General features: G+C 41.6%; 1 pseudogene; it reads left to right on the top strand.

Annotated features, from left to right (window-relative positions):
• Positions 1 to 2479: 2479 nt before the first annotated feature.
• LOC125931291 (CDGSH iron-sulfur domain-containing protein 2-like) overlaps positions 2480 to 8368 on the top strand; it is a 39492-nt pseudogene continuing 33603 nt past the window's right edge.

Below are 8368 nucleotides of genomic sequence, written 5' to 3'. Positions count from 1 at the left end.
GTGTTATGTGGGAGGGAGAAGCACAAGTTAGGAGGCTCTTTCAACAATCCAGACAAGAGATAATGGTAGCTTGGACCAAAGTGATAGCAGTGGGGATGATCAGAATTGGTCAGATTGTGCATTTATTTTCAAGGTAGCACCATCAGGATTTGGTAATGGATTGGATGTGAGGTGTTAGAGAAAGAGGGAAGTCAAGAATGATCCCAAAGTTTGTGGCCTGAGCCATTGGGAATAATGAAGTACAAGCTGGTTTGGGGAGGGTGGAAATCAGAAATTTAGTTTTTTATATTTTACATTTTGAAATACATATTATATATCCAAGTGGAAATATTAAATAGGCAGCTGGATATACTACTATGTAGCTTAGGGCAGAGGTTTGGACCAAAGATACAAATTTAAAGGCTGACAGTAGATGGCGTTTAAAGCCATGAAATCAGGTAAGATGACCAAGAGAGAAAGCAGAGATATAGGAGAGAATAGGATAAGACTGAACCCTGGAGTACTGCTACATGAAAAAATCAGGAAGCCAAGAAAGAACTGAAAAGAAAACTAAGAAAGAGAAGCCACATCATAGAAGAAAATCCAGAGTGGTATGGTGTCCTGGAAACAAGTGAAGAAAGTTTTAAGAAGAAGGATCGAAGAAGGTAACTGATGGGTCAAGTAAAATGAGGACAACATTGGATTTGGCAATGTTAAAATTGCTGGTGACCTTGACAAGGCCAGTTTTGGTAGAGCCATGGAAGATGGAAGCTTGGTACAAATGGGTTTAAGAGAAAAATGGAAAAGGAGGAACTTCCAGTTGATATGATGAAGCAAACACACTTATCCCTACTCCTCTCACTAAGCAAAAATCCTGGACATTAGATATAAAATAAATCTAAGATTTTGAAAGAAAAAGAGAAATAAAACCAGCTAGGGACCTTGGAGCCTGAGGAATGACACAGTGCTTGAGTGGTGTCATTGGAGGCCTAGTGTGGAACTTGAATTTTCACCTCTTCCCAATTGTATGCACGTGCCTTTCCTGCACCATAGGGAAAACAAGGTAGGAAACATGGTCTTCCACTTCCAACTGGCAGTAACAATGTGGCACCCCCTTCTTCACATGGTATCAGAAAAGATCAGCTAAACAAAAGACTTAAATAAGATCCAAAGACTCATCACATAACATCTAAAATGTCCAGGTCACAAATGAAAATCACTTCTCATAACAAGAAACAGGAAAATCTTACTAATAAAAATCACTCAACAGACACCAAGACCTATCCAACACAGATGTTGGAATGACATTACAAGGATTTTAAACATTCAACATAAAAATGCTTCAAAGAGTAGTTCAGAACAGGTTTGAAATAAATGAAAAAGTATAAAGTCTCAACAAAGAAATAGATGACATAAAGGAGAACCAAATGGAAATTTGGGGACCAAAAGCTACAATAACTAAAAATTTCCAAAATTTGGGAAAAGATATCAACCTACAGGGGTGCCTAGGTGACTCAGTCGGTTGAACATCTGACTCTTGATTTCAACTCAGGTCATGATCCCAGGGTTGTGGGATTGAGCCCTGCATTGAGCTCCATGCTGAACAAAGAGCCTACTTAAGATTCTCTCTCTCTCCCTCTGCCCCTCTCCCCTGCTCTCTCTCAATCTCTCTCTGTCTCTCTCTGTCTCTCTCTCTCTTTATCTCTCTCTCAAATAAATAAATAGACATCAACCTACAGACTCAATGGCTGAGCAAACCACAAACGAAATAAACCCAAATAAATCCATGCCAAGACACACTGTAATCAAACTTTTCAAAAGTGAAGAGAGAGTAAAAATCTTGAATCAAGTGATAAATGACACCTTACTCAGGGAGACAAAATTATTTGAATGAAGCCATTGTTTCCCATCAGAAACCATGGAGGCCAGAAGGAAGTGGCACAGCATTTTCCAAGGCCTAAAAGAATGGAATATATAAAGAACACTCAAAGTTGGACATTAAAAGAAAACAAAAAATCCAATTCGAAAATGAGCAAAAGACACCAAGAAGCATTTCACTGAAGAGGATATACCGAGGGTATACAAACATACAAAAAGATGCTCAATAGTACTAGCCTTTAGGGAAATGCAAATTAAGACTATGATGAGCTATCTCTACATACCTACTAGGACTGCTAAACTAAGTAAAATACAGTGAAAATACTAAATGCTGGCAAGGATATGTAGAAACAATGTTTCATATATTTCTGTTGGAATGTAAAATGGTCCAGCCACTGTGGAAAATAGCAGTGTCTTAATAAACTAAATATACACATACCATATGACCTAGAAGAAGTTCAAGGTCCTGTACGAGAAGTAAGAGAAGGGGCCGTAATTACTCTGTGTCAACTGACACCTGATGGCCATCAGCCAGAAGAGCTTCCCATGGAGCTTGCAGGCCAGTGAGCTGAGGGACTTGGGCTTCATTGAAAACTAGCTATACATCCACCAGCTGATCAGCATGAAGCACTCCATCCAGGCCAAGGCTGTCATGAAGAGCATCTCCTTGCTATGCTACCAAGAAGACAGCAAGATGCTGAACCTCCAGTCCTGGGACCCCAAGCCCCTTGCGGTGTTCAGCGTGGACTTCCTGGTGGACAAAGCCCATCTGGGCTTCAAGGTGTCTGCTTGAAACAGTAACTTCATGGTCCACATGTACCTGTTGGGAGCTTAGGAAGTTTAGGGGCATGTGCCTGCCATGCTGGGCAGAATTCCACGTGGGCACCCACATGAACATGTTCTAGAGGATCTCTGCAGGGAGGGAGAGTGGGCACTGAGGGGCCCAGCAAAAAGTCAGTGGTGTGGGAGAAGCACATCTCATGGTTCATCACACTGGAAAGCAGCATTGGGCCCTCACTGCCCATGCAGGACAAGACCTACTGGTGACTCCTGATACTGCAGAATGCGCAAGCCACAGTGCTGCTGGCCCAAACCCCCTTGCTGGACAGATGTGGCATGTGGACTGTGATGTCCCACAGAACTCCGTGTAGACTAACCTCGCCCAAACTTCAGTCTTCACTTCTCCCCTGTGGAGCACTGCAAGCTGGACAGAAAGATCAGCACCAAGCCCGACTTAATCCTGGACCACCTGATGGAGACCCACAACGGCACCACCCATTTAATCCAGCACCTATGAATGCTGTCACCACTGCCCTGGTGCACTACCTCCCACCTCCTTTTTATGTAACACACATGGAAACAAGAGGGGAGGAAAAAAAGATTGATGCATGTAATAACTTAAATGGATCTCAAGGACATTATGGTGAGCATAAAAATGCAATCTCAAGGGGTCTTATAGGATTCTGTTTACTTAATTTATTTATTTATTTACTTAATTAATATAGAGATGGAGAACAGGTTAGTGATTTCCAGGACTTAGGGATGGTGGAGAGAAGGGAATGGGTGTGACTGTAAAGGAGAAGCCGGAGAGAGATCTTCATGATGATGGAACAGTTCTGTATCCTGATTGCAGTGGTGGATACACGAATCTACACTTGTGATAAGATGACATAGAATTATTCACATACTTTATCCCAATGTCGGTTTCCTGGATTATATATTATACTATAGTTTGTAAGATATAACTCGGGAGAATCTGGATGAAGTTTACAAAAGACCTCTTGGGGTGCCTGGCGGCTCACTCGGCTGAGCATCGGACTTTGCCTCAGGTCATGATCTCTTGGTTGGTGAGTTCAATCCCCACATCTGGCTCACTGGTATTAGCACAGACCCCACTTCAGATCCTCTCTCCCCCTCTCTCTGCCCCTCCACCCCTCTCTTTCTCTCTCAAAAATAAATAAACATTTACAAAGGACCTCTCTGTAGTATTTTTATAACTTCCTGTAAATCTATAATTATTTCAAAATAATAAAACTGTTTTAAAAGAACTGGAAAAGAAGAATTGTAGACGTCAAGTATAGACAATTCTAGTAAAGAGGAACAGAGAAATGGGGTTGATTGTAAGCAAGTAAAAGTGGCTCAAAAGAAGATGTTTTAATTTTTTTAGATGTTTATTTGTTTTTTGAGAGGAAGGGCGGGGGAGAGTCAGAGGGGGAGGGAGGGAATCCCAAGCAGGCTCCACACTGTCAGCACAGAGCCCGATGTGGGACTCAAACGCACGAACTGCGAGATCATGAGCTGAACTGAAATCAAGAGTCAGATGCTTAACTAACCACTGAACCACCCAGGCACCCCTTACGTTTTTTAGTGGGAGCAATAATACCATGGTGAAGCTGATGGGAAAGAACCTGTAGAGGAGAAAAGGGGGCAACAGAGGAGAGAATTGCCAGAGAGGATGGGGTCTAGCAAAAAGGTGGAGGGGTTGGCTGAGCTGGGAGCAGGACAGTTTATCCGTAGTCACAGGAGGAAGGGTAGGATATACACATAGATTTAGGTAGCTGGGTAGATGCAGTGGTTGAAATTTGTGAGCTTTGTTTTCTTTCTTTTGTTTTAATTTCAAGTATTTATTTAAATTCTAGTTAGCTAACATATAAGGTAAAATTGGTTTCAGGAGTAGAATTTGGTGATTCATCACTTACATATAACACCCAGTGTTCATCACAACGAGTAGTGGGCTTTGTTTTCTAATTGTCTCTGTTTTTTCAGTGAGATCAGAAGCAAGGTCATGAGCTGAGAGCGAGGATGGGTGTGGAGGTGGTAGAGGTTTGAAGGGAGACGAGAAGATATGAAATAGTTGTCTAGGAAACCGGGAGAGCAAATGGACCAGGATAATATTATGTGATTTCCTGGCAACATTAAGTGCCCACTTCAGGTTCGTGGTCTTCAATTTAAAGCGAAAGTGTCATTTTGTGTTTTTCTCCAGCAATGTTCAGCTCTGGGGATACAGGAGAGGAGTAGGAATTATTGGTAATGACATGATGGAGGCAAATGACCATGATTAGGTGTAAGACAAAACTGGAAGAGAGGATTTCAAAAAACTGGAGGCTAGGGTGTTGGAAGGATCAGCTATTGAGATATTGAAATCACAAAGAATTAAGACAGGATTAATTGGAGAGAGTGACAGTGAGACAGAAATTAAAATCTTTGAGAAACTGGAGGGGAACCTGAGGGTCTATAGGTAACTACCATAGGTAGGATACAAAAATATAGTTATATGTCTATACAAAAATACAGATATATCAAATAATATATAATATATTCTGTGACAGAGAATTCAAAGATGGGAATTTTTTTTATTTTGAAAGAGAGAGAGTATGTGTGCAAGTGTGGGAGGGGTGCAGAGAGAGGTGGGAGGGGAGAGAGAGATTCCCAAGCAGGGTCCACACCCAGCTCAGGGCTCAATCTCACAACTGTGAGATCTTGACCTGAGCTGAAATCAAGAGTGAGATGCTTAACCAACTAAGCCACCCAGGTGCTCCTATAGATGGGAATTTTTAATGAGAGGAAAGGGAGAATGATTTTGAAGTGGCCATGAGGGACCTCAAGCTGTGGGTGAGGGCTGTAAAGTCCTTGGGTAGATCCAGATTTCAGTCAGATCAAGAAGGTGAGGGAAACATTCAGCAAACAGGGAAAGAATATAGGGAACTTTGCTAAAGATTTTGAGTTCAGGGGCACCTGGGTGACTTGGTCAGTTAAGCGTCACACTCTTGATTTCAGCTCAGGTCATGATCTCACAGTTCATGAGTTCCAGCCCTGCATTGGGCTCTGCACTGACAGCCCGGAGCCTGCTTGAGATTCTCTCTCTCTCTCTCTCTCTCTCTCTCGTCCCCTGCCCTCTCTCTCTCTCTCTCTCTCTCTCTCAAATAAATAAAGTTAAAATTTTTTAAGATTTTGGGTTCAAGATAAGGTGACTATATAATTTCCTATCTGATCCAGGACACTTGAGAATGACAAATATTAAAACTGGGAAGGACAGTGGCACAACATGCGTAAACCGAAATTGTCCTGGGCAAACCAGGATTATGATTCTAGAGCGCACAGTAGGAGGATTTCAGGATCTGGATGGGGCTAAGAAGTGGGGATAAGTTAAGTAAATACACAAAATTGTATGGGATTATAACATGAGATGTGCAGGTAGTGACCAAGGGGTCCCAGGGTTCTTGTGATGACTGACAAAAAGTTGAAGGGCATAAAGAGCTTGGTTCTGGTACTATTGAGGCACCTAGTGGTGGCAAGTCTGTGAGTGTTGAGAGGGAGAAATGGGTGAGTGTTTAGGCGATCTCCTTCACTCCTGCTCATGGAGATGCAGAGTCCCAGAGAAGGACATTTTATTCCTAACCAACAGGGAAGCACCTCAATCCTAAGCCCCACCGAGGAAGATCCTGATATTTCCGAAACTCTTCATGCATCCAGTAAAAAATATTTCAGGAGCTGGAACTGGACTGATTGCAGGTAGGGAAATTAACTGACCCAGCTGTGAGAAGCTACGGATGGCAGACACAAGGGGCTCAGTGGTGTTGCCAACAGAAACCATAGGGAAACACATTGACACTGATAAATGTAGAAGATACCAAGGTGAAGGGGGAAAAAATATATAGAGTCCATGACCATTTAGATCCCCAAACCTAACTGTGCTAGAACAAAATGGTTAAGGTGGTGCTTAACTACTCAAAGGCTCTTATTCCTCTATTCTGTCTGTGTTCATTCCCCAGGTGGGTTCATCCAATCTCATGGCATTATTCACCATCAATATGCTGATGACTTCCAAACTTATCACTCTAAATCTCATGTCTCACCTAAATTCCAGATCACAATCCAACTGCCTTCTCGACATCTGAACTCAAACGTTTAACAGATGTTTCAAACTTAGTACGTTCAACCCTCAGCCCCTGATTTTTCCTTAAAAATTTGTTCTTACCCCCAGGGTGCCTGGGTGGCTCAGTCCATTAAGCAGCCGACTTCGGCTCAGGTCATGATCTCACCATTGGTGAGTTCAAGCCCCGCATCGGGCTCTGTGCTGACAGGTCAGAGCCTGGAGCCTGTTTCAGATTCTGTGTCTCCCCCTCTCTCTCTGCCCATCCCCTGCTTGCGCTCTTTCTCTCTCTCAAAAATAAATAAATATTAAAAAAAGAAACATTGTTTAAAAATAAATAAACTTTAAAAATAGATAAATAAAATCTTTAAAAAAAAGTTGTACTACCCCCAGCATGCCCCATCTCAGCTGATGGAAAACTATCCTTCCAGTTACTCAAGTAAAAATACTTTGGCCATAACCTTAACCCTAATTCTATCCCTGATTCTCTTTGGTATGTGTGTTTTTCTCACACCCCACATCCCATCTACTAGCAAATCCTTTTGGCTTTCTTTCCAAAATATACCAAGAATTGTACTACTTCTCACCTTCTCCACCACTACCTCACTATTCCTAAACACCATGATCTCCCACTCAGATTACTGTAATATCCTCCTAACTAGTCTCCCTGATTCTACCCTTGCCACCTTATATTCTATTCACAACACAGAAGTCAAAATGATCCTTTTATAACACAAACCAAATTATCCTCCTCCTGTGTTCAAAACCCTTTAAATGGCTTCCCCATCTCACTCAAACGAAAATCTATACCCCTTATCATGGCTTACAAGAAAGGCTCTATGGAAAGACAAATACCATACGATTTCACTCATATGTATAAGTTAAGAAGCAAAACAAATGAACAAAGAAAAAAAGAGTAAAAAAAAAAAAAAAAAAAAAAAAAACAACCAGACTCTTAACTGTAGACAACAAACTGGTGTTGCCAGAGGGGAGGTGGGTGAGGGGAATGGATAAAATAGGTGAAGCCTATTAAGAACACACTTATCTTGGGGTGCCTGGGTGATTCAGTCCGACTTCAGCTCAGGTCATGATCTCGTGAGTTCGAGCCTCAAGTCGGGTTCTGTGCTGACAGCTCAGAGCCTGGAGCCTGCTTCGGATTCTGTGTCTCCCTCTCTCTCTGCCCCTCCCCCACTTGCACTCTGTTTCTCAAAAATAAATACATGTTTAAAAAATTTAAAAAAGAATTCAACAAGGTTGCTAGATACAAGAGTATCTCAGATTTTTTACATAGACAGCCATATCATGTGAATTATATTTTTATCTTCTTTTCCAATCTTTCTTTCTGTTTTCTTTCTTTTTATTATTTCAGTGCATTTGTTAAAACCTCCAGTATAATGTTGGATAACAATGGCACTAGGTTTGATGTAAGTTTTGGGTAGATACCCTTGTCCACCTCTGTATCTGTTGTATTTTGTTGTTTTTAAACTATGAATGGGTGTTTAGTTTTATCATTTGCTTTTTCTACAATGAAGATGGTCACATGGTTTTTCTCCTTTTTATCTGGTAATGTGGTGAATTACAGTAACAGACTCTTCAATTAAGCTACTTTTGAAATAATGGGACAAACCCTACTTGCAT

Source organism: Panthera uncia, chromosome X (genome assembly GCF_023721935.1).
Source record: "Panthera uncia isolate 11264 chromosome X, Puncia_PCG_1.0, whole genome shotgun sequence".
NCBI classification, from domain to species: Eukaryota; Metazoa; Chordata; class Mammalia; order Carnivora; family Felidae; genus Panthera; species Panthera uncia.
The sequence above is the reverse complement of the archived record's forward strand: the minus strand, read 5'-3'. Positions and strand labels throughout refer to the sequence as shown.